Consider the following 22,571-nt stretch of genomic DNA (forward strand, 5'->3'; position numbering starts at 1 on the left):
TTAGGAAAACAATAATATATTTAATAAGATAAAGGAAACAATACGGACAACACGTAAAATACAACACACGACTCTCGCACCAAAAATGTTCTACTCCGCTGTCGCTCACCAAAATGTCCTTCTCCACTGTCGCTCACCAAAATGTGTCCTTACACGCATTTCCACTCGCTTTTATCACACACCCCCATTCGCTCTGTCTTTCTCACCCTTGCACCCTTCTCACTCGCATCTTTCGTCCATGGTCAAAACTCACGCAGTCACGTACACACTTTTCTCACGGTTCAGTCGCTCAGTTCCAGATACTCTTCCTCGCATTCTTTCAGCCACTCGAAATTGTCTAAACGCAGTCACACTATTTCCCAAACATCCCGGCGCCGGTCCGTCGCAATATGACCTGGTCGCCCTTACGCACGCACAACAAACCATTCATCCTACAATAAATATTCTCGATACTACACTCGGCCATTCCTGACCGAACATCTGTCCTCAGATGTTTCATTGTCACTTTCTAGGTTCTCTCGGTGTCACTACACAAGTGGTCAGTATCTGGTATAATTCGTCGAGGTTTTCGGAACAGAATTGACTGTTTCTTCCAGTGTTCTATCGCTAACAAGGACCCTAAGTAATTGCTGTGAAACGTCACTAACAGCACTTCACCGTTGCACATGGAAAATACACATCCCTTCTCTATACAATTCAAAAAGCCTTCTTGCTTCCATTGCTTACGCTTCGCCAAAATACAATCAACGCAGTTTTGTAGCACTTTGTCCACCTTTTCCCGCAAGTTTCGGAACCGATAATCCCTTTTTAATCTGGTCTCGGTTTTTTCCGACGCAAAATGCCTGTTCTTATGAGCCCGTTTAATTACCTGAGTCCGCATCGACTTAGATACCGCAAGGCTTATGTTCCCCTCAGACTCTGACTGTTCAAATATCTTTTTAATACCACGATCCTTTCGCTTCGCTTTCCCTAGCCTACTGTTTCTATTATTTTCGTTTTTACCCACCAATATACACGATGACAGAGAATTACAATTCAAAGCGTTCACATAATCATTGGGTTTAACGTCTTCAACTTCTTTCTCAACTAAAGGGGTGATGGTTACCTTTAAGCTATCTACCTTCGAAATTGCTTTAACATCGCTAACAATTTTCTCGTTTTTAATCTGTATTGACCCACTAGTTTCTAAGCTCTCCTCAGTTTTGACAGGCGTGCTCGGTATCAAGAAAGAAACTTCACTCGATAAATCTGTGCAATTCCCCCTAGTAACCGCGGCATCACAAAAATCGAACGAGATAGTCCCTAATTCCTTACTACTATTGTCCTCGGCTGTTTGACCGGCGTTGTTTGATAAATTCTTCGAAGGTTCCGTAATCGCGACATTAGAATCATTCACAGGAGATAAAAATTCGGCCAACGCACTCTTCGCGTTGTTAACTTCATGATTATCAATAATATGTTGTATTGACTCTTCGTGCTCAGGTATTTGAGCCTGCAATAAATCCATCTCACTCGCGTCATCTACGTTAATATTGAAAATTTCCGGCGCATCTAATTTCTTGATCAAAATTTCTCCTCCCTTCATGGTAAGTTCTACGGAGTCTAGAAAATCTGTCCCTATTATTAAATCATGTGGCGTCAACGCATCGGACACAACGTGCATATTCATCGGATATGTTGTATTATCTATTACAATATTAATAGAAAATTCCCCCATAGTATAATTTGTTTTTGTTCCTACACCGTGAAACCGCAAAATTCTGTTATTCAATTTAGGCGCTCCGATTTTAATGTAATGATCTGCTCGTATTAAATTTAAGTCACTACCTGAGTCAATTAACGCTACCAACTTACAATTCTCGATCTGCACCTCTTTGATACGCTTTTTCCGTGATCCCACTGACGCACTATTTACGTCCTTTACAGGTTGTTTTACACTGCTACAATCAGACGCAATATGCCCATACTCTCTACACTTAAAACATTTAACGCCTTTACTTTTGGTTGGACAATTCGAACTTAGGTGTTTCCGATCTCCACACAGGAAACAGCGACGTACAACCTCCTGGACGACTGCACGGCTGGACCGTGTCTCCGTTGGCTTCCTCTTCGTCTTCATATTCTCCTTCATCGACTCGTACAGCATACATTTCTCCTTCAACTCCTGAATACTTCTGGCTCCATACAGAATCATTTTGTTCACCTCCTCGTCGTGGATTCCATCAACTATATACTTGATAACTGCCACAGCCGACATATCCGCTCGTTTCGCGATATCAAACATCTGGTAAATGTACTCGTTGTATGTTTCACTCGGTTTCTTGCTGCGACGGGACAATTCTTTGTGGACTGTATACGCATCCACACTTTCTGTAAATTCGGACTTCAATGCCTTCCTCAACGCAATCCAACTTTTGCCGCACTTCTCGTAGTTCACAAACAACTTGGCTGAACCACGCAGAAGCCGCTTTGCGTACACCACCTTCTGCACGTCCGTCCATTCACACACATCAGCCATATCTTCGAACTCTTCCACCCAGCAACGAACGTTTACCCCATCATCACCACTGAACGTACTCATCGATTCCTCGACATCTCGAAAAGTTAACAGATGTGAACTGCTGTGGAGTCTCGTACGACCTCGAACATCTCGCTCTTCTTCCACCTCGCTTTCTGATTCCTCTTCCGCCTCATCTTCTCCATGCTCAAACTCTAACATGAAGGCTGCCCTCAACCTGTCTTGCAACTCTTTTTTGTTGCCCGTTCTTTTCAGCTTACGCCTTCCCAGTTCTTCCTTCAATTCGGTGAGCCTCATGGAGTATATCTTCTCCAACTTTTCGCTGGTCTTCTGTCCGTTAGATATTTCAACAATGGTATTGTTTCCTTCTTCACTCATTTTCAACGCAATTTTCAACACAAGTCAGCACAAATCAACACGAATCAACGCTTTTCCTATTTTCTTAATTACTGTGATTCCACAATTTCTTGATCTCACGATCCCGGACGAGCCCCCAATTTTATAGTATATCGGTGGTGGTTTACTATTAGATGATATTTGAAAATGTGGATCTTTAGTAAAAAGAGAATTAGGAAAACAATAATATATTTAATAAGATAAAGGAAACAATACGGACAACACGTAAAATACAACACACGACTCTCGCACCAAAAATGTTCTACTCCGCTGTCGCTCACCAAAATGTCCTTCTCCACTGTCGCTCACCAAAATGTGTCCTTACACGCATTTCCACTCGCTTTTATCACACACCCCCATTCGCTCTGTCTTTCTCACCCTTGCACCCTTCTCACTCGCATCTTTCGTCCATGGTCAAAACTCACGCAGTCACGTACACACTTTTCTCACGGTTCAGTCGCTCAGTTCCAGATACTCTTCCTCGCATTCTTTCAGCCACTCGAAATTGTCTAAACGCAGTCACACTATTTCCCAAACATCCCGGCGCCGGTCTGTCGCAATATGACCTGGTCGCCCTTACGCACGCACAACAAACCATTCATCCTACAATAAATATTCTCGATACTACAATATTGTTTCACAAATAATTTTGGAATACCCTTAGTCTACAAGGATATATTCTTACTCGCTTTTCTCGATGTAAACATGATTGAACGCACTGAGATAACAATTGCTTTATGCCAGTAATTTAAGAATCTCAACCTGATTAATACCTTTTCGTTAGATTGTACAAATTTATAGAAAATTTTAAAGTGCAATATTCTACAGAATGTACGCTTGAAAATATATACGAAATATCCAGAGCACAGTGCTTTCTATAGCGTTCATTAGGAAAAACTATTTTCAATCTCATGTTTGCTTTTCTAATTGTATTCTATCAAGTTTGAATTTACAGGAAGTTTCACGGTTTACAAATAACTGTTGCAATTTTCAGTGAAATCAGATAACTCTCGAATAGAATTATAGACAACTCTATACGTTATGAATCATTTTGATTAACCACAGCGGCAGTTCAACAATTGAGAGGAAGTAAACCAGATCTTTGAATTTGAAATGCGAAACAGAGAATATAAAGCAGAATAGAAATGAAACAAATGGATACCGCAAGGAAAAGAAAGGTCTCGGCGATCCGTTCGACGGGCAATGGAACCAGTCGATTCTCCTTTAACCTAACGCCCCTTTAAATATTTAACAGGTCGGGCGGATGGCGTGCCGCAACGAGGTAGGCCGTCACACCGCAGAAATCGCACGAGTTTTGTAATACTATTTACATAAGGCCGCCAATCGATTTTCTTTGTAAACAGCCAACGGTACTCGACAGAACACGGCTCCAACTGACTCCGGAACCAACGCACCGTGGCTCGTTGTTTCGATAAATCGACATCGCGTGACTTTCAGAGGGCTGAGCACCCTGGCGGTTGAAATAAATCCAACTTTTACGTTGAATTTTAATACTGGAAATTGTGTTTTCGCAGTTAAAATACTTTCTTCATTTCAAATTATTGCTATTGTACTCATAATTGTTGAAATTTACCTGTTAAATTTTAAATAATACATGTCTACCTATAATTCAACCAGAACTTCTCATTTGGAATGCCCCAGTTTTCTGCAATGACAGCAAACAACCGATGCTTAAAAAAAATCAGATTTCGAAACTAGACAACAATTTCGGCATTTGATCCATCATCAAAATGACCCCTGATTTCTTCGTTTTCCAATTATTAAAAGGATAGATGCTTCTCTAAACAATTATTCAAGAAATCGATTTAGCAATACGCAAACTGAATTATGAATCAATTAAAGTCTCGATAGATGCACTCTCGAAGTCCCTACAGAGGATTTTCAAAAAGTCAATTTAACTGCTCGGTTTAGTGTCAACCAAAAATTGAAATACTAAATTCAAACTCACATTCATATACTGTAGAAAAATTGGAATTTTATACTTAGTAATTACCCGCGAAAAAAAATGTACAAACCGTGGCCATTTTTTAAAGTCTCAACGTTGTCTGGCTTCTTAACGAGGCAGCATAATTCCACACTCGAGTTAGCTCGCTGTAACGGGGAAGAAAACGGTCGAAGTGCTCGTCGCGACGTCGTAGATTTATGGGCCCCGTAAAGCCCGAAAATTCATTGCCAACCGGTGGCTTCTTAAGCCGCGCGCCATCCAGCGGAAACGTTAATCGGAACCGACGCTGGGAAATCGCGCGAACGCGAGCAAAGCACGCGTGTGCAGTAAACAAATCTGCGAAGATCCGATAAGTTTCCGTTGGCAAAAAGCTCAGTGAACAACGGCCCCGCACCAGCGGCCACGTCCGCTGAAATTCACCGTCGATTTATCAGCGACGTCAAGCACGTTTCAACCGGCGTGCTTTCAATTCGCAACTTCGCGAGGTTACCTTCGTCTCTCGATATTTCGTTTGCACTTTTCTCGCGGGCGCTAACCGCATAACAATTGCACGTACCGTCATTCAAACGTTTGAAAGGGAAAATAACTGGTGCCTAAACCGATGCACTCGATTTGCATATGCAAATATAGATTACTTCGATCCGATAATTCGAACTTCTTTTACTGCACATCTCGCGTGATGTGCTAATGAACTAATTCATGCGTAACTACTTTGGTTACTGTAAAGAAAGACTATTTTCAAGGAAACCTTTATCAATTAACCTGTTAACCCCTTGACTTATGATTTCTTTCTCAACTCTGATCGATACGGCTACTTTGTTATTAATAATTTATTGGAAAAAGAGGAAAATTCTAAGCATATGTTATGCCTATATTTCCTTTTAAGTATAATAGTTGATTACAGAGGAATATTTACTTTGAATTCGAATGAACTGAGTAATATATATATTTGTTGAATCATGTTGAAAATCTTCACCACGAGTCTCGCTCGTTGTAGGGCAAGGGGATAACTGCGAAATTTCAAAAATTTCTGGTAATACTCGCAATGAAATCAGATAATAGTGTATACTCGTTAAACGCAGGCCAACGCATGTATAATGTGGGAATGGATGTATTTGAGTGTGTGAATAGACATATTGATGAGTGATGAATGTGTGTGCAATAGATGAATGACGCGACTGTGTATGAGAGCGTTTTGAATGAATGTTGAAAGTATTGGAATATTCTAGACTATATTGATTTTTATGTTAATAATGTTTGTTTTTTATGACTCTAGAATATTTCAAATACATGTTAAGTTAATGCATGGTAATGAAAGAATGTTCTAGAAAGTGTGCGAGTGAGACAAGGGCATCTGAGTGTATAAATAGTGTGTGCGTTGTTTGATTTAGTTGTTTTATTGTGAGTTGTCACGAAATAATAATACTGTTTCTAATAAAATTCTCTTTCTCCTACAATAATGTATTCTAACGATAAACTAATGCGAAACGAAGAATTATGTGTTTATCTGGAAAAATAAATAATTTAGCATTGAAAGAAGCAGTGTCATTGATTCTAAGATGACGAGTATACTCGTCGAGCACAGTTAACTGGTCAAAGAAGTCATTAACTCGCATTGTAATTACGATACATTCCGAATGCTCATGATCGACGCGTGTACACGGATGGACAAGTAAAATCATCCTTTCGTTCGAGTGCCGAGAAAGATCGTCGGCGCCGTTGATAAATCGCGAATTAAAGCAACGACACCGTCGGCAAAATTGTTTGTCGCTCGCGTAACAGGTAATCGGATTTTTTCCGCTCGCCTCTCTAACAAATGGCCGACCTGCCGAAATCGCAGCGCGAGTCCCACTCGTGTGCGCGCGGAAGGCGTAGATGGCAATATTCAATAGCTAGTCGCGCGAGAAATATCGCAGCAATAAATGATCTACACGTAGCCGACGGGACGACGCCATGCTTCATCCAAGTTTCGCATCATCGCGACCGTTTGCACGCGTAACGAGCGCGTTCCTGTTGCAGAATTTATTTACGCGATTTGCACTTTCACTGCGTTCGCAACGCAGTCGCGATACTCGGTAAACGCGAAGTGTAGAAACATGTATCTAAACATAGATCTAAGTATCGACACGTGTTATTTATTTCTTGAGGTTACCTCCATAATGAATGTAAAAATTAATTGCTGATGGATTTATGAACCTAATCTTGCGAAAGTGAGCTTTGAGCCTTGGGGGTTGAAAGCTGTAGCTATGATTCACGCGTTAGATTCTAGTTTCCGAGGCATTAGCCTTGAGCTTTAACCCTTCGCACGCGATAACTCTCAGTCACCACTTGATTTGATATAGCAAAACTATAAAGTCTTATGTATGATATTAAACTTTGTACAACGCATCGGGTTATGAAATATCGGAATGCAATAACTTTATTTCTTCATGTGTGTTTTCTTAGTTAGATTCAAAGAATGTCGTGTATATTTGATTGAAGTGTTGAGTATTTCTAGCGAAAAACTTTCTACTGCAGAGGGTTAAAACCAGTGAAAGTCTTTATGCTCTGAGACTCGATACGTTTGATTCTTTGAACGTAAAGACTTGAGCATTAAAAATTAAGACTCAGATCAAACTTCCGAAGCTGTGAAAACTCAGTCTTTGAGTTTAAGCTTCGAAGTTACGAAGACTCAAGCGCTTTACAGCAGTCACGGGGCCTGCTATATGGACCGAACAACTGAAGCTACGCGATTATCGTAGTTACGCTACAAATACGTCGAAGAAAGCAATTTTGAGTAGTCTTAATCGACATTGCGATCAATGCTCTCTTCGCGAGTATGAAAGTTCCGACGTAAACGGAGCGTTATGCGCGTCGTTCCGGCGGAACGGGTATAGACGCGCGAATTTCAATTACTGTCGCGCAATAACTCCCAACAATGAGCCGCTGACATCTTTCCCGGCGTGAAACGTTTCCAACGGCCGGCGTTTCCCACGTCGCCCGTTGTTTTCGTTTCTCGCGCCTTTTCATTCGATTAGCCGCTCGAACGAGCCGCTTTAAAAACGGGATTCCGTGGAATCAATGGGACGGAAGCGATCTAATTGCCGTACACCCTTTATCCCGTGCATAATTTGCAGCATTGTGGAGGCCGGCGGGGCTCGCTCGCCCGTTTCGCGAGAACGACGGGATAAATTATTCCCGTCTGCCGGTTTTCTACACGCTCGCCGCTGTTTTATTCTCTTTTCGTGTCTGCGCGTGCACGCTGATTCGCGATAATTTCGACTGGCGTTCAGTGGAACGTGGCGAAACTTTTCGCATTCTGTTCCGTGCGTCGCGTCCGTTGCCGTTTGACGAGTCGGATGTCTGTTAGGATGACGCTCGTTGAGTGACGAAGTGTAGCAGATACAGGAAACAGTTATTGGACAAATTATTCGCATGAAATTTATTTAGCATGCTGCGGTGAAAATGACACGTTGCCCAGGAATTGTGGGAGATCCTGGGTTTACTAGGGAATTATTCGTAATTAATATGTATATATTTCGAACTCGATATGTTACCGATGATCTATGACCTCGCGTTTTCTATGGGAGTGTTTATAATTAATATGTATTTCGAAATCGATACGTTGCCGATGAACTATGAGATCTCCCGCGTTTTTAGAGAAATGTTTATAATTAACACATTGGTCAAGAGAAATCCCGTTTTTATATGAAGACACTTAGCTATGCAGCTTTGCTAATTATCACAGCATTTAAAGAAGTATTGAATTTCATTCGAATTGATTATCTATTTAAAGTACATTACATAACAATATATCCGAGTTTTTCCATATATAGTGATATAAGTTGATTTAACTGAAAATCATCCGCACAATTCAATTTTCTGAAAATTAGCCGACAATCTGTTAATATGTATTTTGAACAGAAAAGTTGCTTGTGATTCAAATAGACGCCAGAACAAAATCGCGACTTCCAGAAACAATTTTTTTCTGTACCCATGTCTCTGACAAGTGCTAATATCCACTCCTTCCCAGTAATTATCCATTTCAATTAATTATCCCGATCCTTGTCCCGTGCCGATATCAGAAAACGCGAACGCAGAAGGTCGACGTTCGGCCGGGGCAAGCGCAATAATTAATAACCTAGTCGCGCACGTGAATTGTTAACGAGTTCGGTCGCTTTTCTGCGCTCCCAAAACGTCTCGAAGCGACGTATCCAATAGCAGCAGCTCCCGTTCCACGCGCAACACAGAGCAAGTAGCGTTCGGGTTTTTGCGGCCGACAAAGAAATTCAACTGCACCGCGGAATTTCGACGACTAGTTGCAGACGACCTTTTTGCGCAATGGAACGGTATTGCATATGCGATCGAGCACGGGGAGACTATAAACTGTTTGTGCGCACCGGACGTGAACGCTGTGCGATCATTTTTATTGGTTGCAAGATCAACCAACATTTAGACAGTACTTTCCACCGAAATCAAGGATGAAATCAATGAAGCACTCGACAATATTTTTAATTATAAACGTCCATTATTTTCCTGGCGAAATATTAACAATGTTATTTGAAACTTACATAAAGAGACGTCTTGGGTAAATTACGGGACAGAATCATTTTATTTCTATGCTTCATGTGTTGATATCTTATTTAACATTTAATATTGAACTCCTAGTTTTATAATTTTGCTGTGTTTAATCGAATAACTGAGAGTCTCATCTCGAGTGCAAAGGGTTAATTTTTCTATACAATAGACCAATGATTATCTGAAGTAGGTTCAGAATGTATTGAATCGAGAAACTAGTAGCATAATTACATTCCTCATGAAGAATGATATTTTCTGATTATTTTTCGATATTTATTTACTATTTACATAATGATGTTCATTCACTTGTCGTATAAAAATGTTCATTTATTATTTCCCAGCAAACATCAACCGGCAATGATATATCAATAATTATACCTAATAATCAATATCAATAATTATACCTAGCACCTAATAAACACACACACCGCAATGCTGACGCGTGTAACCAACGGTCAAATATTCAAACATTCGAATAATCAACGTTCCGCCTACGGAAGATAAAATATTCAGCGCACGCGTACCGAAGTTCCATCAAAAACCCCCACGAACGCGCGCGTCGCGGAAACCGCAAGGGAGCATCTAACGGCGGAAGGAAAGAGCGATGCCGTGACGGTAATGATCTCAGTCATACGGTCTCGAGGTGATATCCACCGAACTATTTACATACTGATACACCGTCGCGTCGTGCCGCGAAACTTTCTGTAATCAGCTCGTCGCGGGCATGAACGAGCGTTCCCGGCAGGTTTGTCGGCGGGGTTTAAATCGTGTGCGTGGAAAATATGCGAAACCGTGGAAAACGGGGGAACAGGAAGTCGGCCCGATAACGAATGAGCTGGGATGGGCCGAGTCGAGCCGTGGAGCGGGCAGGGCAGTGTAAAGACATTAAGCCGATTCCAGGTTAAACGAGCGTTCCTCCCTTCCTCCCGCCTCCTCGCTGCATTTTCCTTTCTTCTTAAACGCGAGCACGCCGGTCGCGGATTAATACGGGTCTTACTCGATGAATAATTCCCGCGGAACACGCATTTATATCCCAGTATCAGCGCTCCGTTCCGAATTGAAATACACGGAGGGTCGAGCCTCACCGGAAATTCCCCGGTTCGGAACCTGTTTCGGAGTCTGGTTCGTTCCGTTAACTCGCTGAACGTGTATTCGTACGATTTTCTGAAGTGGGGGATGCGGCAACCTCGAAAAAAAACAAACAACTTCAAGTGTTTTCAGGGCTGGAGTTGTATTTCAACGAGATGCTCTCTAGAAATCGCCGCAACTCCTGCGCTCGTTCGAGCGGTCAGTGTCCGGCCGACAGTTCCGGCGAATCCGCGGTTCAACTTCGTTGCCCGGGTGTTCACGCTTCATTACCGGCGCGACGGTGCGCGGTTTCATTCGGCGACTCGCGTAATCACGCACTGGGTCGCGGTAAATATTAAAGGAACGCGGTTGGAGCCCCTTCGAGTCGAAATAAGGGAAACGGTGCGATACGGTGGGAGGTGATTGTTAGGTACGGACAGACTCGACTGGGATGAACGGGATTCCGCGGATGCTGGTTCGGTGTACGTCAAAGTATTAGCGAGAGCAATGGGCGCACAATTCATCCGGGACAAAAATATGGCGGCGATACATTATGGCGGAGGGAAAGGCGATTACAAACGTAACGCGTGTCGGAATTTATATCGCGGAACGATCGTTCGCGTTTGAATCCTCTGCATAGAAATTGCTGTACGAGCGATCCCATGGAGGAGGCGATAAATAAAAGGAACGCGACGGGGAACTACGGTTTGAATTTCGTTGTAAACAATGCGAATCGGTGAAGTTGATTCTCTGGCGGACAACTCCGAGAATTCGTAGATTTTTTAAAACATTTGACGAAAGTAATTCTTTGATAATGGTGTAACTTTGAAAGGTACACGTTAAAGGAACGTAAACTGTGATGGAACACTGTTTGAAAGGAATGATGAAATCTCTGTGAAACTGGTTCAGCAGATAGCGCACGGTATGCAGATTAGAATGCATTTTGTCCGAACCCGATACCTCAGTTCGTTCCCGAGATATAAAGCTTCAAAGTAGGTCTTTGATACGGTCACAATGAATGGCCGCTGAAATGTCGCGACCTACATTATTTCTTGGAAGTGCGTACAACTAATAGTAAAGAACTGCTGAATCAGCGTCTGTCACTGACCAGCGCACGGGGCTCGAGCTTGGGATAGGGCCAGCTACGCATGCGAGAAATGGAGAACCGAGGCGTGCGAGGCGGACAGACATAACGAACCATTGAAAATTATGACTCGCTTCAAACGACGATATCTCGAGAACGAATGGACATATCGAGGAGATCCAAACGGCGATTTAAAGAGGAAGCTTCCGCGCTTCGAGCACCATAGACTGAATGAAAAATATCCGGACACTTTCAGCGCAATGTTTACTCAAAGTTTTAAGAATTTTAATAGGCTTCAAACGTGCGTTCCGGCACATTTTGCAGCAAATATTTATATTATTATTATCTATAATACTTGTAATGCATTTGTTAATCCAATCATTAATCAGACACATAGTAATAACAATTGTATATTTAAATAAAATGACAGTTCAGTTCAAAGCTTCTATATCCTTAACCCAATGTATTTAAACCTCCTCAGCAACTATTTCTCACATCAGCTGTCCGTTTCGCTGTCTAAACCAACAATATTCAATTGTTCCGTCAATTCTCGCACTAATTGATCCTCGCTTCCCGATCAGGTCACTTAATAGCGGTCTCGCCGCAAAAGCTGGCCGGCGCGTCCGGAAAGCGATATTACAGCGAAAAAAATATGACAGGGAACAGTTGTTGGTGGATCGTAACGACCCGAAACGGATTTATTTCACGCTCGAGTAAATACTATCCACGCGCGGATTTACATGCGTTATTGCGTGAACGTAAACGTTCGGTTGGACGTAAACTCCGCATTGTTTTTAGTCCCGAAGCCGACAATATCGGGGCAACATCGGGCTCGCCGTAATTATTTACGTTCAGTTTCAGTGTTCCGTGGAAAATGACAGCACCGATTCGAAAACCGATACGACGCTCGGAGAACATCAGTGAGCGTGCGCGACGTAGGTCGCCATTAAGCTCCCTTGTTTCATGTCGATGCACAAAAGCGAGATTACCGGTCTCTCTCTCTCGCGCGCGCGCTAGAGCGCGAGGATGAACGCGCCGCTCCTCCGAACTTTTCCCTGGCACGAGACGCAAGTGTCGATCGATCTGCCGATTAATCTGTTGAAACCTTTGGAACGACCGTCATCGGTTAGGCGGGATTACCTTAATCTCTTGTCCACCTCTCCCCCCTGCCCCTGCACCGCGCCGCCCTGTTCAACAGAGATCCGCGCGGTTTTTGTGCGGTTTCCGCGCATTGACAACGTGTTCGCGCTATGGTTACCGAGTTCCTTCTCCGCTAATGGCGTGCTTCCAGATCATTGCCCCGTGCTGCACTTCCGCACGCACGGCTCCTGTCAATCAACTTGAGCCCCATGAAGCAGATTTCAGACAAACTATTCAATCCCGCGGCGGAATCGGGCGATAATGATCCATCATCTTCATAGGAGACGTCGTGTTACTAAATTATCGTTCGCGTCTTTGAGACTTCGGACGTGAGCTGTCTGCGATTAAGATGAGCTGAAGCGGGCTGTGACGGATACAGAAAAGATCAAGGATGCAACACATTTGCTGTATTCTGATAATTTTCCTCTAATTTCGTTCACCTATACGTTCGTTCAGTTCTTCTCATTTTAATCATATAAATCTTTTAAGAATATTTCGAAAATTACAGAGTATCGTTAATAATGCACACGTTTCTGTTTTTCGATAACATTTCGATTATTCAAGTAAACCAAGGAACACGACTAAATGATATTTCATTACCCGTTACTCTCGCGGCCGTGGAACGCGCGAGACATCAGTTCAGCCGGGATTTCTGCCATCCGCTATACAATCGCACATGTTAATTTCCTAAATGGAAGTCCCAGTCTGACTGAATGGAATCAGCGCGTCGTCACAGCCGCGTTACACCCGTCGTGGGTTTAATCTTCCTCGAAGACATCGACGGCGGCGCGCGAATCGCGAGACGATAAGACGGCAGGATCAGCCGATGGAATCCTGTAGCGTCAAAGCTCGCGGTTGATTCGCGAGGAACAAGGGGCGGGATGGTAATTAACACAGTTACAGTATTCTCCGGTGTTTCTCGTCGACCAATTAAATTTCCACTCGCTAATCATGCCGCGCGTGCTCGCGGCGGAGTTGCGAAATTCGCCGGAAAAGTTACAGCGCGGCCGTGTAAAGTGAATTTTCATTGGACGGCGACCGTAACGAACGGTTGCCTGTTAGTCGGCCGAGTTGACGGGAAAAAACAGCGTAATTTTACAACGGGAATTCCCGCTAAACTCGCAAATGTATGTTGCGCGCGTATTACTACGCGGCTCGCGGCTCCTGGTTAAACAATCTCACGTTCGCCGGGGCGCCGAATCGTTTCCAGCGAACCTTGCACCGAACGCCGGGCTACGTAAGATGCTAATTTCACGGGCAAATTGCTGCTCGTATCCGCCCGGTCGAATAAAAACTGTTCGCGCGCCACCCACGCCTCGCGCGGCCTTATTTTCGCCGAATGCTTTCCCGGGGGAAACACGTTCGTTCAAGCGGAGAACGGTTAAAACGGTAATGGCACTGGGAATAAGTAGGATGCGTTATCTAATTTCTTGATCAAGCGTGCGCTGCGCCCCGCTCGGTGTTTGCATGTGTATTTACAAGCAAACGAACGCAGCATCGTGCTGGTACCAATGAAAGAATCGCGTTGCTTAACGGCGTCGAGTGGAAAATATATTTATTGGAAACATTCGGTGTTTTCTGGTGAGATGTAGAGGACATTCTTGGGAACTAATATATAAATTCAGGAACGAAGCTGTTTTATTTCAATATTTCAAATATTGTATTATATAGAGCTTAATATTGTATATAAGATTTTATAATTTGTCACCTTCCGAGTACAATGGGTTAGTCTTATCTTGTTGCGAGTTTAATTGCCAAAATATTGTTACTATTTAAGAAAATGTGACAGATGTTAATTCGATAGTTGGCTGCTTCGGTAACTTGTATTTTTAAAATTCTGTTTTGTTATGTATATTCTGAATCCGTAACAGTAGTAATTACTCTCTTTGTGCCGTTAAACAATTGATTCAATTCTGCGGGATTTTGGTTCAAAGTTAAGATCACGCTTGTACATCACGAACCGATTAAGATACCAGATGACGGACCCTCATCGCGTGAGCCATGATTGATGGGAGACAACAGCCGCTTCAAACGAAACAAAGCAACTATATGATGCCCCGTTCGCGAAACCGGGCACATGATCCTACGTCTGTCAGAGCTAAATCGCTTAAAAACTCGAAGAAACTCGACCAACACGCGATCCGCGTATTAAAACGCGTATTTCCTTTTCCATTCGACGACATCGGGTGAGCATAAACGAAAGGAACAGCGCATTTTCTTATGTAAATCAATTGCCTCAGACCGGAGTCAGGCGCTTTAAATTGAAAAAAAAACACCGGGGAAAGCTTGTTCCTCTCCTGCTTATGCCAGCTACATTTAATGCGCTTATTTAATATTCATACACGGGAATTTGAAAGTCAAAGAATGAAAGCATTTTCATATGCTAAAGTGTTGCTTTCCGCATTTTTTTCTTTTGTTTGTTGGTTCTCGTGACGGGGGAAAGAGTTCTGGCGAAACAGTGTGAATCGATAAGATACAACAAACTATTCGTAAGTATTTCGCGCAAAATTCCATGCCGACGTTCCACCAGAAATGAAAAAGTAAAAATGAATTTGCTGGTAGAACTTCGCTTCTCTTTTCCGGGTAGAATGGAAATGAGGTTGTCGGCGAAGCAAAGACAAGAGAAGAAATATTATTACGCTATTCCTGGCAGGAATTCCAACCGTTCTTAGTATCAATGTTCTTGAATTTTCATTACAAAATTTATATTAAGATTACTCGGTTCTTCCGCATCCTTGTACATCATTCTACTTATTTGTTTATGATACTTCAAACACTATAATTTTCACCCTAGGATCTATGTATAAAGAAATGTTGTTCTTCACAAAATAAAATGTTTTCTACAGTATTTCTATTCTGAATAATTCCATGGGTCTAAACTCGATCGTTTCCAGGGTTGAACATTACAAAGCAACGCGAGTCTCTAAAACACACCATCGCTCAAACAGAATTAAAACTCAAGTCGAGACGCAGAAGCAAACGTCACTCGACGAAACTTTTTCACCTAACAATATTCCGCGAAACACTCCAAGACGTACTAAACGCTTATGTAAAGCGGATCGTTTAAGCAGTCGAGCCGCCTGTCGACGGTCGCTCGCAAGCTTTATATCACGTCGAGAGTTTCGAAAGTTTCAAGACTTTCGAAATGAAGCGAACGCCGCGGTCCATGCATCACCGAACAGCGTTCTACAATTGAAATGATCATCCCCAGTCCACGGTCCGAATAAACTCCCATATTTCCCATCGTGCGCGAGTAATCCTCGACGTCGATGCTCGGCGAAACACACGAAGAAACAATTCCCGCGGGCGGTCAAACGTCCCCGTCGAGAGGACTCGTACGGTCCGGCGACTGTGTCGAGTGTTACGAAACTTTAAAGACTTCCGGAATCGAGTGAGCGCGGCCGCCTCGAAGCGGGTCGGATCGAACGGGACGGGAGCAGCGGGATCTCGAGTGGCCTTCGAGCGAAACTGTCCAATTAAACGAACAAGATGCGCGGGGAATCACGAGGCTCGCCCGAAGAATTTTCGAGGACTCGTCTCTCAATCGAACGAAGCGAGACCGTTCGGCGGGACCGCGTTCGAGGCACGTAGCCTGCGATTAATCACGGAAAAAGTTTATCGGTCGCGAGCGGGCGGCCAGGTGAAACAAGGGCAAAGGGGGGGCTATTAATCTGAAGTTGATGAACCCGCGCGGCGTCGATTCTCCAGTCGAACTTCGACGAGCGCCGGATCCGTCTTTCGCCGGGCGTAATTAAAGGGACGGGGTCCGCGGAGCGAAAACAAAATGTGACGGATCCCGGGCAGGAACTTTTCTCCGATAGTCAGCGCGACGATCCTTCTCCGTCGCCGTTTTATTCGGCCCTCGTCGCCGATCGTTCTCCTTCCGAGTTCGATCGCGTACCTGTTTCCATTTTTATCCCTTCGGGTCGGGCGCACGGGTCGCCCGGCTAATCGAAAAATTCTCGATAACCCAGGGACGGGGCGGAGCGGAGGGGGAGAGAGTCGACAGGGACGACTCCGGGCACGTACGATTTAATTGAACGATTCCGATTCCGGGGGAAGAATTAATTCCGCGCCGACGTCGCCGGTCGTGCCTTGAACGTAAGCCGATCGAGCTCGGCCCGCCGATAACGCGGGCACAATGGACACCAGCTATTCTACCGAGCGGAATTTATACGACGCTATTGAACTGGAGGTATTGGACGACGAAAATATTTGTCGCTGAATGCGATTAAAATTATTCCTCGCCGGCGACGGGGCCGGGATCGGAGAAACTGGGTCGCGGCGGGGAGAGAAAGAAGCGTGGCGATCAGTTCATCGGCGAGTCGGGGACTCGTGAAATATTTAGTATTTACAGAAGCGTGTACGCGATAAAATTAGGTGAGCGGATATAACCGGCGAGTGGTTAATGATTCAAGTGTTCCTTCGGTGCATTGTTTTCCAGTGTAGCATTTGGCTGGAATTGTTCGGCGGATGGTTCTTGAATCGCATGAGAAGAATATAGTGTATACAAATGAAAATTGTTGTACTATGAATTAAAGTATTGAATAGATTAAGGGAGTAATTGTATTCTGTTTCGAAAGAACGAAAACCTGTTCGTTTTATTTCGCCCAACCGGTCAGAGCTGGGGAAGCGTACAGAATTTTATAAACGGTAAAAATCAATTAGGCCAGTAAAGGGTGGAACATTTGAAACTCTCTTGGAAGGCGCATAAGTTAAAAGAACCTGGCAAATGTTTGCAGCCTTTTCGGGGACATGGTAACAGAGTTTCCTCAAAGAAAGTTTTAAATCACAGCGGAACGGGTGAGGGGGTGAAAGTTCGCTTGAAATTCCGGGCTCATTCCGTCCTGTTCCCTCGCAGCTATTAAAGAAAGCAGAAAAACCTGGTTAATGTTATTTATTCAGGGGCCGGCATTCCGCGCAGCCTGGGAGCCAGATTAGAAGATAAATAATCGCGCCATTACGGTGGCCGGGATTCGCGAATTAACCCAGAAAGTCAGCGAGCGGACCACCGGCGAAATTGAAACGATCGTAAACTCCGTCGACGGAAGAAGCAATCTTTTCGCAATCGTCTATTTCGTTCGCAGGTAGCGGACCGCGCCGCGAGTGCCGCGCCGCTTTTCCGTCGCATCCGGCCGACCGCCGAAAGAATTTCGTCGTCTGTCGTTCGTGTATGAGGACGATCAATCGTTCTCCCAGGATTCCCCTTTTTCCCTTAAGAGGCTCGTACGCCGAGGAATTTGTTCCCGGCCGTACGGAGAATCACGAAACTCCTCCGCAGTCAAAGAATACCGCTAGCGTCGGAACGACGGAAGAAAGGACGCGAAATCTTCGTGATTTTTCTCCTCGGTGCCGCTTCGATGCAACGGTGCAACGATGTAAAGAGTACCTTGCCGGTTAAAGACACTTCATGCGAATCGGTACATCGCTGTTTATTTCTTGAATATTTTCAGAAATTCTCGAAATGCGCAGAAACGATTTCGAGTATTAAATCACTGTAAATTGTTAAATGTTTCTAGATGTATTAATAGAAATAGAATCTAATATTCTTGGTGATTGCATTAAATTCTGCGTGAAGAGAATCGAATGTCAAATCTTTTTTAAATTTTGTTAAACCTCTATCAAAGCTGTACTTAATATATACAAAATTTCTATTAAATCCAATCTAAACCTCGACTAAATTTCCGTTAGAATTCCACCAAATCCCTATTAAATTTCTTTTCAATTTCTGGCAACGCTTACATCTGTTCGCGCGACTGTTTCCATCAGAAATGTATCAGACTTTTGAAAATATTTTCAAGAGAACCGTGAACGTTGCGGCCTAGTTCCCCGTGTCATCCAGTTCACGTCGATACCGTCGAAACATATTTCTTGAAAATCAATGACCCAAAACAGAAAGATATATTTATTTCTATCACGCGAGGCCGAGCGACGTGCACTTTCCGCAGACGCGGCGCTACACGGGCGCCATAACGGCGAACACTTTCCGGAGATTGTGCCGGTAGGCCTGGCCCGATATCCCCCCTCAAGGATAAATTTCGGGCGATTTTCCCTTCGGAAATTCGCCCGGGGAAACGACACCGCTTCTTCCCATTTTTACCGTCTTATTGTGCCGCCGCCTCCTTCGCGAACGCATTACCCTACTTCCGGAGTTTAAGTAAAATTTAATGTCGGGGCGCGGCGATCGGGGCCGCGCGGACGCGGAATTGTTGTTTCGTATGCAAACGTTTTCGTTCCGCATTACATCGTAGTCGGATCCCGGCGTGGATTCGGCGGGCTTATTTAAATTAATCGACTTAACGTCTTATTCAATTAAATTAAAACGGCCCCGCTTTAAACGCCACCTAAATCCGTGTTACTACGGCCGGCCTATCGCGAAGTGTCAGCGGTACAGAGGTAATTTAACAGAGCTTTTTCGCGTGAATCGTTTACCTGAATTGTTGGCCGTGTATTCGGAATATTACATGGTATAAATTTGATAGAACAATATACACGAAGTATCACTGAGTACATTAAAGTAATATTTCTGCTTCAGTTTTTGTACTGCAATCGGTAACGTAATAAGGAAAGTTTCCTTCGATAACAATAACTTGATTGCGAAGTAATATTTATCCGACCGGAGTCTATTATCTTTACCATGAAAAGAAACATTAAACATTCGCGTCGGCAACAAATGAATAACATCGAATTGCGATTTATTAAGTATTGAACGTCGCACTCAGCTAGGCACCGGATCGGGTCGTGTCTCGTCAAAAAACTGTATCAATAAATAAATACAGAGCGATAGTCAACCGTTGGCAAAAGGAATACAGAAATAAATCCAAAAACAGTGAGCTGCGATTTATTAAATATTGAAGGTTATGCTTCGCCAGGATTTTTTCATAAACCCCGGGCTTTGCCACTGTTGCATCGCGCACTCGACAAAAATATCCCGAACCACGACGTGTGTGCGCGCCCACGCACGCACGCACACGCGCGCGTTTTATCCTGGTTAGTTTTATCTCCTTTCCGGATCGTTTGGCGAGCAGGCCATTTTCGCTCGCTACCCGGCCAAGGTGGTTTAAAGAGCCGCGACACGTGAACAAACTTGCGAGGCGCGCGCGGAATCCGTGTAAGCGATAATCCGCGGCGGCGAAACTTCCACGATGCACCCTACCGTGATTCCGGAAGCGTCTTGGGCCGACCGACTTCCATTCGCTGACGAAAATTCGTCGACACACTTTTTCGCCTGAACTCTAACCGGGACACAGTGTCAAGCAGCCTGAAGAAGAAGAGTTGCGGAGAACAAGAGAGGGAAACAGGAGAAGTAAGAAAGATTCTGAAAGAAGAAACTCCAAGTTCCGAGTGGCCGAGAATTCGAATTAGCGGGGAATTCGTTTTGAGCGGGAGATATTACGACGAGTCGAGGCGGGAGTCCTCGAATTCGTAAGAATCTTCGGTTCTTCAACGGACCACACTTCTTCGACATTTTTATGATCTTGAGACCTCTTAGTATGAAAAATTTATCTTTTCGAAATCTTTCAATCTTCTTTCTACCTATCTGTCATCCTCTTTCACTTAGTAACTAAAGCAAAATACAGTTTCTAGCGACTCCATTTATATCTCCATAACGACATGTATACCTTACCACTTTGAGACAGAGAGACAGTTTTTTAACAATAGAATCCGTGAACTGTATATTATCTAATTATTTCAATCATCCCTCTCGATTCAACATGCTAATGATGAAGACAAAGTGTGATACAATTGTCTCTCTAAGTTAAGTTAAGTTAGTAAAGACCTTGATTGATTGTATTTTATTTTCTACTACTACTACGAGTTAAGAAAGTAAAGACCTTGATTGATTGTATTTTATTTTCTACTTCTTCGAATAAATTACTTCAATTTTGAGAGGTTACTATTAATCATAATTTGTCAGACGACGTGTCGGGTATTAATCAGAAAACAGATACTGCGAGATAATCCAGTTTTAAATCCTCCGCAGTGTCGTTGCGCGCACTGGAGGTCACGAGGGTAGCAGACATTCGAATTCGCAGCACGGCCCGGTGAAAAGCGGCAGAAACTGTTTTTACGAGCGAGAAAACCGACCGGACTCGTCCGATCGGTCCGCAGCGCGCATTTCCGTCGCGAATCGTTAATTACGACGTCCCGCCCCCCCCCCCCCCGTTCGTTTGCATCGGCTCGCCCTTTGACGCACGTCCGGAAAAGAGGGAAACGTGCGCCGAACCGCCGAAAAAATAAAACGCGCGTATAGGACCCGATCGATGAGTCCGGCCAGCCCGGATGAAATTTTCCTGTGTACCCTACGCTAGTCGAATCGACCGGTTCTTTCGGGAGGCGACGGATTCGTGGGAAATTCGCGTGCTTGCTATTTCATTAGCGTATTAGCGTGCACGACGCTGGACGCGGAAAATGCGCGACCCGAAGTATCGGATTTTAGATCGGAAACTGTTCGGAAAGTAGAGAGAATTATTGGAAAATGATAGAAAAGGAAGGTATGTAGGATAAGTATAAAATAATTGATCAGTTTGGTCGGTACAGTATTTTTGAAACAGTGGAATATTGAATAAGGGAATATTTAATTCGATTTTTAATAGTTTTGTATAACAAAACATCCCTTTTCTCGTTTTATTACTAACGATTAAGGGGCTTTATTTCTTTATTGTCAAGACAATCCGATCGGCCTCTCCCAAGAAAGTATTCGATCTAAATAAATAGCATAACATTTTATAAGATTGTATCTCGATACTCTCCTCGTTACTTTAAAAACAGCCGAGAAAGGTGTTAATTGCCACGAGCTCTCCAGTTTCAAAATCCGAAGCCAACTAGTCTGATTACGTTACACTCTTCAGCCTCGTTATCTCGCCATCATTTTTCCATTGCGTCCGAAAATAGAAGAGTCGAACGATGTATCTAAAAAGTACAGTCCCGAAATATCCTTCATGAAATCGGGAAAATAATCTCATATTTACCTCGAAGCTTAAATGTCAGTACCAAAGGAGAGACTTCGAATGAAAAAATGTCAATCATACTAAATTCACCTCCGTCAAAATCTTTCTAACGAGTCCGACTCAATATTGGAAGACGCAAAGTTAACAAAGATAAACTTAGAAGCAATCTCTACGAACTGCACCGAGGAAATCTCATTTTTCGAACGGACCGCAGGTCTGCTCATAACTCGGGAGTATCGCTCGCATTCCGGAGCGCCGAAACAAGCTTCTTCTTCCCCTCGTCGCGTTTGATCGCAGATTTTCGGGCGGAGAACGCTCCACGGAAGGGCCGTAGGAGCCGGTCCTCCTAAAGGAAGTAATTGAATTTTCATCGTATCCGAGGCAGAACTCCGTGGCGGAAGCCGAAATCCAAACGCCGCGAGAGGAGCCGCGCTCTAAACAGTTTCGCCAAGTTAAATCCCCGACCCGGGGCCGGCTCGGTCCGCTTTGAGGCGCCCGTGAATCACGAAATAAGTAAATTTCTCGAATAACGTTAAGCGTTATCCTCGGCTCGGTCCAGTCGGCGGCCGGTCCGTCGACGGACACCGGGCAGCGTTACGTTTTAACGGGGTTTCAAACTTGCCAGGGACGAGTGTACTCCGCCGGAGATGCAGTTTACGCGGGAAACACGCGCGCGTTAGCGACCCGGCTAACGAAATTCATCGCGCGGAGGATTTCCCTTTACGAGCCCGTAAAATTCTTACTGCCCGCAACGACTTCGCGTGTAACGCCGACATCCGAAGGAACCGCCGTCATTCCGCGGCTGTTCTCTCTCCCATCATTCGCCTCGTGAAACGCCACATCCTCGCTGCCCCTTTGGCCATCTCGCGACCACCGCGTCGAGTCGGGCAG

General features: G+C 44.1%; 1 protein-coding gene across 1 annotated transcript in view; it reads right to left on the reverse strand.

The window, feature by feature from the left end:
* The window catches only part of LOC116429202 (zwei Ig domain protein zig-8), a 101,919-nt gene that overhangs the window by 35,183 nt on the left and 44,165 nt on the right, over positions 1–22,571 (reverse strand). The window lies entirely within an intron of this gene.

This window comes from Nomia melanderi, chromosome 3 (genome assembly GCF_051020985.1).
Source record: "Nomia melanderi isolate GNS246 chromosome 3, iyNomMela1, whole genome shotgun sequence".
Taxonomy (NCBI): Eukaryota; Metazoa; Arthropoda; class Insecta; order Hymenoptera; family Halictidae; genus Nomia; species Nomia melanderi.